General features: G+C 34.9%; 1 long non-coding RNA gene across 1 annotated transcript; it reads left to right on the plus strand.

Annotated features, from left to right (window-relative positions):
• Nucleotides 1-3,068: 3,068 nt before the first annotated feature.
• On the plus strand, nt 3,069-7,212 carry LOC116254810 (uncharacterized). The gene is made up of 3 exons (XR_004172759.2): nt 3,069-3,252; nt 3,367-3,491; nt 6,864-7,212. It is a non-coding gene; the product is annotated as an uncharacterized LOC116254810 (long non-coding RNA).
• The last annotated feature ends 873 nt before the right edge of the window (nt 7,213-8,085 follow it).

Genomic DNA, 8,085 nt, shown 5'->3' on the forward strand with positions numbered 1-8,085 from the left:
AGTATAGTAACTTGTGGTATATCGGCGAAAGCCCCACACCCCATCCCCCCTTGCCTCCACTCATGAGTAACAGTATGTGAAGATCTCATCACCTGGTATAAAAGGAGCTCTGGACCCTACGGGCAAAAGAAATTAAAGAGGCTGGAGCTTCGGCCTTCAACCAAGTGGTGTGATCATCATCTCCCTCACCCATAGGATTGATAATAGGAAGCATTCCAATATTGCTTCTTATATCAAGGGGCTGTTATAACTTTTTTCTTATTATCATTAAATGCAATAGTTGAGTTGGAAATTTCAGATGAAAATACAGGAAAACATGACAGTGATTTCGTTAACTAAGTCAAGAGAAAAGCAAGAATTAGTGAGATCCTAGGAAATACGGATTTCAGGATATTTGGTGTATGATCAACTGACTCGAATGAGCACATAAGAGAAGAATTCACCAAAAGTATATGAGAAGGAGAAAGAAGAGCAAACAGAGGAGGCCAGGTTACATTCGAGGAATAAAAGAAATACGGTCAAATCATTTAAATGGCGTCTTATTATTAATATAGGATTTCAATGAGATTCTTTCCCTGTTTACATGTTTAAAATTGAAGAAAATAAAACGTTTCTATTGTTGATCAAAGTCACACTTTGCTTAAAATGGTAAAAATACAATTTTGTGATATTAGAAAGTATTATGAAAAAGGTTGCACCAAAAGTTCTTTCCATATTAGCAAAAGTGTCTAACTTTTTATTTGATAGACTTAATAAAAAGTATTAACAAACGTATAAAAAATTAATATATAGTGAGAGACACAAAAGCACAACATAAAACAGGGGTTCCCTAATAGTTAAAAATTATGTGTTTGATAGACTTGTATCTCAGATATGACATCAAATCTGCTTAGAGATATGATGTTCTATCATACCTTGGATTTAACTTTAGGCTTCAAATTTACCATGGGAATAATAAAGTCCATTTTTTCGGATTTGATTTTGGGTTCTAATACAAATGATGAAAAGTTATATGACTCTATACCGCATCTAAATCTGATTGTACACTATGAATCTGATCTGAATTTGTTTTTTAAATTCACATCCAACTTTTAAATTAAATATAAACAACATTCTGATATGTTAAGAAGCAACTTTCAAATATGGATTTTAGATATGGGATATTTATTAAAATTCAATATTGTCCAAACCTCATTTAGTTTTCACTTAAATATGAATCCCACTGTATGACGTCTCTTAAAATTTAAACAGATTTTTTAGTCCGATGTTAAATCTTTTCCATATTCAATTTTTAGAAGCGGTTCAATTAGATATTGAATACTAATCAGAAATGTTGCCTTCCCTAATCCGAAGGGTTTACATTTTCCAATTAAATATAAGATCTAAAAAGGAAACCAAAACCCTAGAAGAATTAAAAAAAGGGGCCCAACAGTCATTCATATGTGCAATAATTCGTAGGCCGTTGTCGCCAATTTGGATTAGACTCATGATCTATTGGTCAAGTTTCAACAGGAATTAAAGCCATAATAACAGCTCTGTTCTAGGTAGGGGGTGGGCATCGGGCCGGGTTCAACCCAAGGTCTGTTCTAGGTAGGGGGTGGGCATTGGGCCGGGTTCAACCCAAGCCTGGGACCGATACTGGCCCAAGGTAATTTTCACAGCTCAGGCCCGACTTGAGGCACGTTCTCAGTTTTTACATGGACTCACAGTGTTTACCTTGTGGGTCCCACATACAAATAGTTTGAGGTCAGCCTCAGGAACGATTAGCATATATTGTAAAAATACTCGCCAACATAATGAGAGATCTTTTGACAACTGTTTTATTGGATAACAGATAGAACTTCCTGTCTACCACACTACTGTTTTGCTTATCTTGTTAATGGTGTTCTTTGTGCATTGTTTGATGGTTTTAGAGACAAAACACCATGCTCTTTTGTTCCACCTATTTCCTGTCCAATGTTTGCATTGCTTGCCTGAAAATTAAAAAAGGCTGTGCTGTTTTGTGGCGTCAATACCAACGATTTCAAACACCCTCCAAGGTACGAAAGGCTTTTATCAAAGAAAAGAGACAGCATCACTATTGAGATAACAAAGAAAAAAATAAATAAAGAAAAGCTCACTCTTAGTTCTTTTGTTTTCAATTCTTGTTTCTCAATTTTCTTTATAGCTGTTAAATTTATTTTTGTTCTATTTTGTTTTTTTTACTAAGTCGCCGGCTAAGCACCTTAATTTCAGAACCCTCTTCGAGAAGAGTGGTTCTTTTAATTTAGACATCCTCTAGCGGTGATAGATTTCACCGCCATAGGTTTGCATTTTTTTTCCCCAGCGAAACAAAATATAAAAATTTTCAGTGACGAAAAGTTAGAGTCACTATAAAGAATTGAAACAATTGAGACAAAAAAAGTATAAACTTGAGATGGGACGTTTTTTTAACCATCTGTTAAATGAGATTTTGAAAATTATTGTCATACAAATATGATTGGCTCCATACCATAACACTAGCATATAAAAACCTTTTTAATCTTTTGTATTTATTTTCTTTAAATTTTACCTTGGGGAGAAGTACTACTCAACCAGGACATAAAAATTTTGATGTCATTCCCTCGCTCTGATGTGGCCTTAGCATACGTCAGCAATGGGCGGTTCTTGGCTATATCATATATTTGCATTTTTTATTGATATATATATATATATATATATATATATATATATATATATATATATATATATATATTGAGAGATAGAAAGAGAGAGAGAGAGGAAGAGAATTTGTTTGTTCACATGTTCTTGTAAGCTTGAGAGTTGTAGACAGCAGGGCATGTGGCCAACCATCAAAATGAGTTGGAGGCTATGATACCAGGTGCATGAAAAATGAAATTGCACCCGCGTCGACGCGATGCCGGTGCTGGTGCGGGTGCAACCCTGGTGCACACCCAAAACTGTGCCAGTCGCGTGTGGTCAGATGCACCTGACTTAAAAAGTCAATTATTGACTCGCACCCGACTCTCGTCAAACGCTAGTCGGGTGCGGTAAAAAACGAGTCTGTCCTTTTTTTAGGGTTTTTTTTGTTTGAATTGTAATGAAAAACCATCGCGGGCAGACTTTTTCGTTTTTCCCCTTTGCTGCTAACGCCTTCAGCCTTCTCTGATCTCTCTCTCTGCTGCGATCCCTTCCACCGACGGTAGCTTCCTCCCTGTCCGGCGACCGGTGTTGGCTGCGATCGTCTCTTCCGGCTGCATCAAATTAGTTCAGGTAGTATGTTTTTTCTAGCTGTATGTCTCCCTCCACTGTTTCCCCCTTTCATCTTCTTCCTCAACCCTCTTTCAACTTTCAATGCCCTTGTTTTCACTTGGTTTATTGTTACAGCCATTTGTCTTTCCAATCCTTTCATAACAGAAAGATTTCCTTGTGCGTGGAACTCGACCCACTCGGTTGCCTGCAGATTACTGTCCTGATAAAGTGCCTCTGACGATCGTTGATACCTCGTCTAGGTTGGTTGCCATATAATGTTCCATTATCATGTAGTTCATTGATAATCTTGTTATCGATATGCTTATGTATCATTTCTTACATTCAGTTTCTGATTTGTTAAGACAATTACGTTTTCTCTTCCCAACTGTCGCTACTGTATAAACCATTTACATGTCCTTTTGGTGTTTATTTGGTTTATCATGTTTGATTTATCTTGTTGATGAACAATTTGGTGGACCACTCCTTCTAGTGCATAAATTTTCTTTGAGTAATCCATTTTACGTTTAAGCTCAGTTTCATTGTAGCAAGGTTCTCTCTCTTTACGTGCATCTTATATGCTGGTATGTGCTTCAGTTCTGCAAAGGCGGGCTTTGTTTCATTAAATTTAAGGTTTAGTATTTTCTTTGGAAAAGAAAGTACAGAATTATTATTTTCATGATGTGGATTATCATCTTTTGAGCTCCAACAGCTTGCATGCCTGTCTGGTCTGCTGATCTAGTTTTGCCTTTAAAATTTGTTTCTGTATGATATTTAAGATTTTGCAAAGCAGCTTTACAAGACTCGTATTCTTGAGATATTTTAGGATCGCACCAAGCTCAAATCAAGCAGCAGTGGTTATGCTTGGTGTTCAAATTATCTCACCCCTAAACCATGACTGATCTACTTCACATTCCATCCCATAAGTGAAATTTTCACCTTTGTTTCTGTAAGTTTTATTTGCTTATCCTCTTGCTCAAAAGAAAACTTGAGCAGGCCATTCTGAGTTTTAGGTCTTAGTACTGCAAGATCAGGAAGTAACATGGTAAGTCACCTTACATGTGGCAAAAGCAGGTGGTCCGTCCTGTTACCTTTCCACTAGAAATTGTTTGAGAATCTTAAAAAGCTCATACCGAGGAAGACTGAGACTAAAGGTTTCTTGTTTATGAACTGAGCCATAATATGGAAACTCTTGTTAACATGGACAGTTAAACTTAAACACAATAAAGACTCAATGTACTGAAGATACTAAAAAAGAGATGCCTAGACATGCCTTATTTGATAAATGCTTTCACAGTTTTTGGTTTTTTTTATACAAAGGACGTTGTAAACTCTTGCATTACAATTCAGTTGAACCAGTAGCATTTTTTTTATACGTGTTCACCTTAATAGGTTGCAGTTCTTTCTTAAATGCCACATTACATTCTTTATCTTATGCTAGAGACGGTAACTATTGGTTTCTTTTCTTATTTTTTATAGTGCAAAAGCTTGTCAACACTATATAAAGTGATAAACCATAAAAGATGGCAAACAGAAGAAAAGAAAAGAAGTTGTTTCAGATTCTCCTGTAATAGGATCTTCATCTAGTGTGAATGTGGATGAAGGTAATGTTTCGAAGTCTTCTATAGTAACTGGTAAAACATATTTATCTGAAGAACAACCACTATGGAAAGAAATGAAAGCGGTCACTAAAGATGTAGGCAGTGGTGGTGGAAATGTGCATTTTGTACGCAAACATTGTGAAAATACATTTGTAGGATCTTACACAAGAATTAAGGCACATTTGTTCAAGTTGCCAGGTCATTGAAATCGAGGATGTAAACAAATTTCTACAGAAAAAGTTCGAGAGTTCAAGAGGTTGCAAGATCGATGAAAGACACAACAAGAAGAAAACAAGTATTATTGTGATAAATCTTAAGAGTTCTGATAAGAAAAGAAAGACTATAGAGACATGTTTTGATTCTTGCGGGAGGGCAGAAATAGATAAAGTGATTGCTAAGTTTTTCTATTCTAGCTGCATTCCTTTCAATGTAGCTAGAAATCCATATTGGAAGAAGGCTTGTACTGTGCTTGCAAATAGCAAATTATCAGGATATATACCTCCCTGTTCAGAAAGGTTACGTACATCACTTATTCAAAATGAAAAAAGCGAGGTTGAGCAAAGTTTAGAAATAAAAAAGTTTACATGGAACATGACTGGGGTATCAATTGTTTATGATGGGTGGACAAATATTCAAAGACGTCCACTAATTAATTTCATTGCCATTGCACGTGATGAACCAACATTTTTGAAGGCAGTTGATGCATCTGGAGAATATAAAGATGTTGGATATTTGAAGCAATTATTTGTAGAAGCCATCAAGAAGGTTGGTCTTGATAAAGTGGTGCAGCTCATTGACAATGCTGCTGTATGCAAAAGTGTTGGACTTAGTTTGCGGTATGATTTTTCACATATTTTTTGGACTCCATGTGTTGCACACACTTTGAAGTTAGCACTAAAGGACATATGCAATCCTCCAAGTGAAGATGTAGATCCTAAGGGACATGAACTATTCTTATGGATTCAAGAGATTGAAAAAGATGCAAGAAATATTAGAAATTTCATTGTTAATCACCAACATGCATTGTCTCTTTTTAGTAGTTATTTTGATTTGAGATTGTTAAAGGTTGCAGAGACACGGTTTGCTTCAATAATTGTCATGTTGAAAAGAATTCAAAGAGTGCGAGATGCACTTATTCAGATGGTGTTTAGTGGAGAGTGGAGCTTTTATCGGGTGGAAGATGAGGCTAAAACTCAAAGTATTAAAAACCTTATTGTTGGAGATAAATGATGGCATAAAATTGCATATTTTTTGGATTTCACAGAGCCAATTTGGTGCATGTTGAGAGTTGTTGATAAAGATGAACCTATGCTTCATAAAGTTTACGCAATGTGGGAAGATATGATTGAACAAATTCAGCATATAGTTTTCAAGAAAAAACAGAAAGACATTGTACTTGATAATTCAGGGTTCTTTGATCGCCCAAGTACAATATTAGTTGAAAGATGAGACAAAAGCAATACTCCCTTGCATTGCATGGCACATTCTTTAAATCCCAAATATTACACTAAAAATTGGATTGAAGGAGCTCATAGACGTGTCACTTCAAATCTACATAATGAGTTAAACGCTCAAAGAATGTCATGTATGGACAGACTTTTTACAGATTCTTATACCAGAAAACAAGCAATTTTAGAATATAACAAGTTTTTTTTAGGAAAATTTAGTTCAGAAGGCGCAACAGCAACAAGAGAAGATGATGAGATGAGTCCTTTTGATTGGTGGGCATCTTATGGATCAGAAATGCCCGTGCTTCATAAACTTGCTTTGAGGTTACTATCACAACCTGTACATCATCATGTTCTGAAAGAAATTGGAGCATATATAGTCATGTACACAACATTAAAAGGAACAAACTCACTAGCCAATGTGTAGAGGACTTGGTTTATGTGCATTCTAATTTGCGTCTTCTTTCAAGAAAAGAAAAAGAATACAGGTATTTCTTTATTATATTGTTTTGCTTTGCTCAATTTCTTTTGTTGTGTTAGATTTCTAATATTTTTATTGTTTAACTTTATCGTTAATAAAATGCAGTTGTCGATCATCTCAATATTGGGATGTAAATCCAGATGAATTTGATTTCGATGGAGAACACAATTTATGTACTGCTAACATGGATTTTTGTGATCCTGTTATTCCTTCTGAGGTGTTCGATGATGATGATATCATTGAAAGCATTCAAGAAAATCAAGATATTGGTGGAAGTGGAAGTGTAACGCAACTCTGACAATAGAAGTAATATGTATTAATGTATGAATTATGAAGTATGACTATATGTATGAAGTGTGATTTTGTGAACTCAAAACTAGATATATTTCTTGTTGAATGTTGAACTTTCTGATGATTGATAAATGATAATGATATCATGATTAGCAAATTGTAATTTTGATCTTGTTATACCAGAACAAGTCCAAGTTTGCTTCATGGAAATAATGTTTGAAACTGGATCGAGTCCTTCCTTTGACAAAGAAAGAACAACACACACACACACACACACACACACACACACACACACACACATATACATATATACATATATATATACACACACACACACACACATATATATATATATATATGTGTGTGTGTGTGTGTGTGTGTGTGTGTGCACATGGATAGTGCATGTGAGACTTTTTTCAATGTTCTCTTGTACCAAATATTGAGAATATATACCCTCAATAATTTTATACAATAGCAAATTGATCTGCTCAAAATTGCGGTACTCTATGGACTCATGTTGGTAAAACGAAGGCAAGAAAAGTGATGAAAACAAAAAAGTAAAGGTCAGGATAAATTTGAATCTCTCATGTACTGTCCCCACTTCAGTGAAGGAAAGCAACAAAGGAAAGGAATCATGATTAGATGTTAGAAGCAAACCTGTCAATTCAAATTAGAGCCAATAACCATGTTCTATCTTACAATTTTGCTTCAAAAAACCTACCGAAATCCACTTCATGAGGTGTAGTATGAGACCTAACTGATTTATTTTATATATATTAAAGCAACAAAGGAAAGGAATCATGATTAGATGTTAGAAGCTAACCTGTCAATTCAAATTAAAGCCAATAACCATGTTCTTTCTTACAATTTTGGTTCAAAAAAAGCAACCAAAATCCACTTCATGAGGTGTATGTGACCTAACTGATTTATTTTATATATATATATATATATATATATATATATATATATATATATATATATATATATATATATATATATATATATCCGAGAGTGTTAGTGCAATAGTTGGTAGGTA

This window comes from Nymphaea colorata, chromosome 5, assembly GCF_008831285.2.
Source record: "Nymphaea colorata isolate Beijing-Zhang1983 chromosome 5, ASM883128v2, whole genome shotgun sequence".
NCBI classification, from domain to species: domain Eukaryota; kingdom Viridiplantae; phylum Streptophyta; class Magnoliopsida; order Nymphaeales; family Nymphaeaceae; genus Nymphaea; species Nymphaea colorata.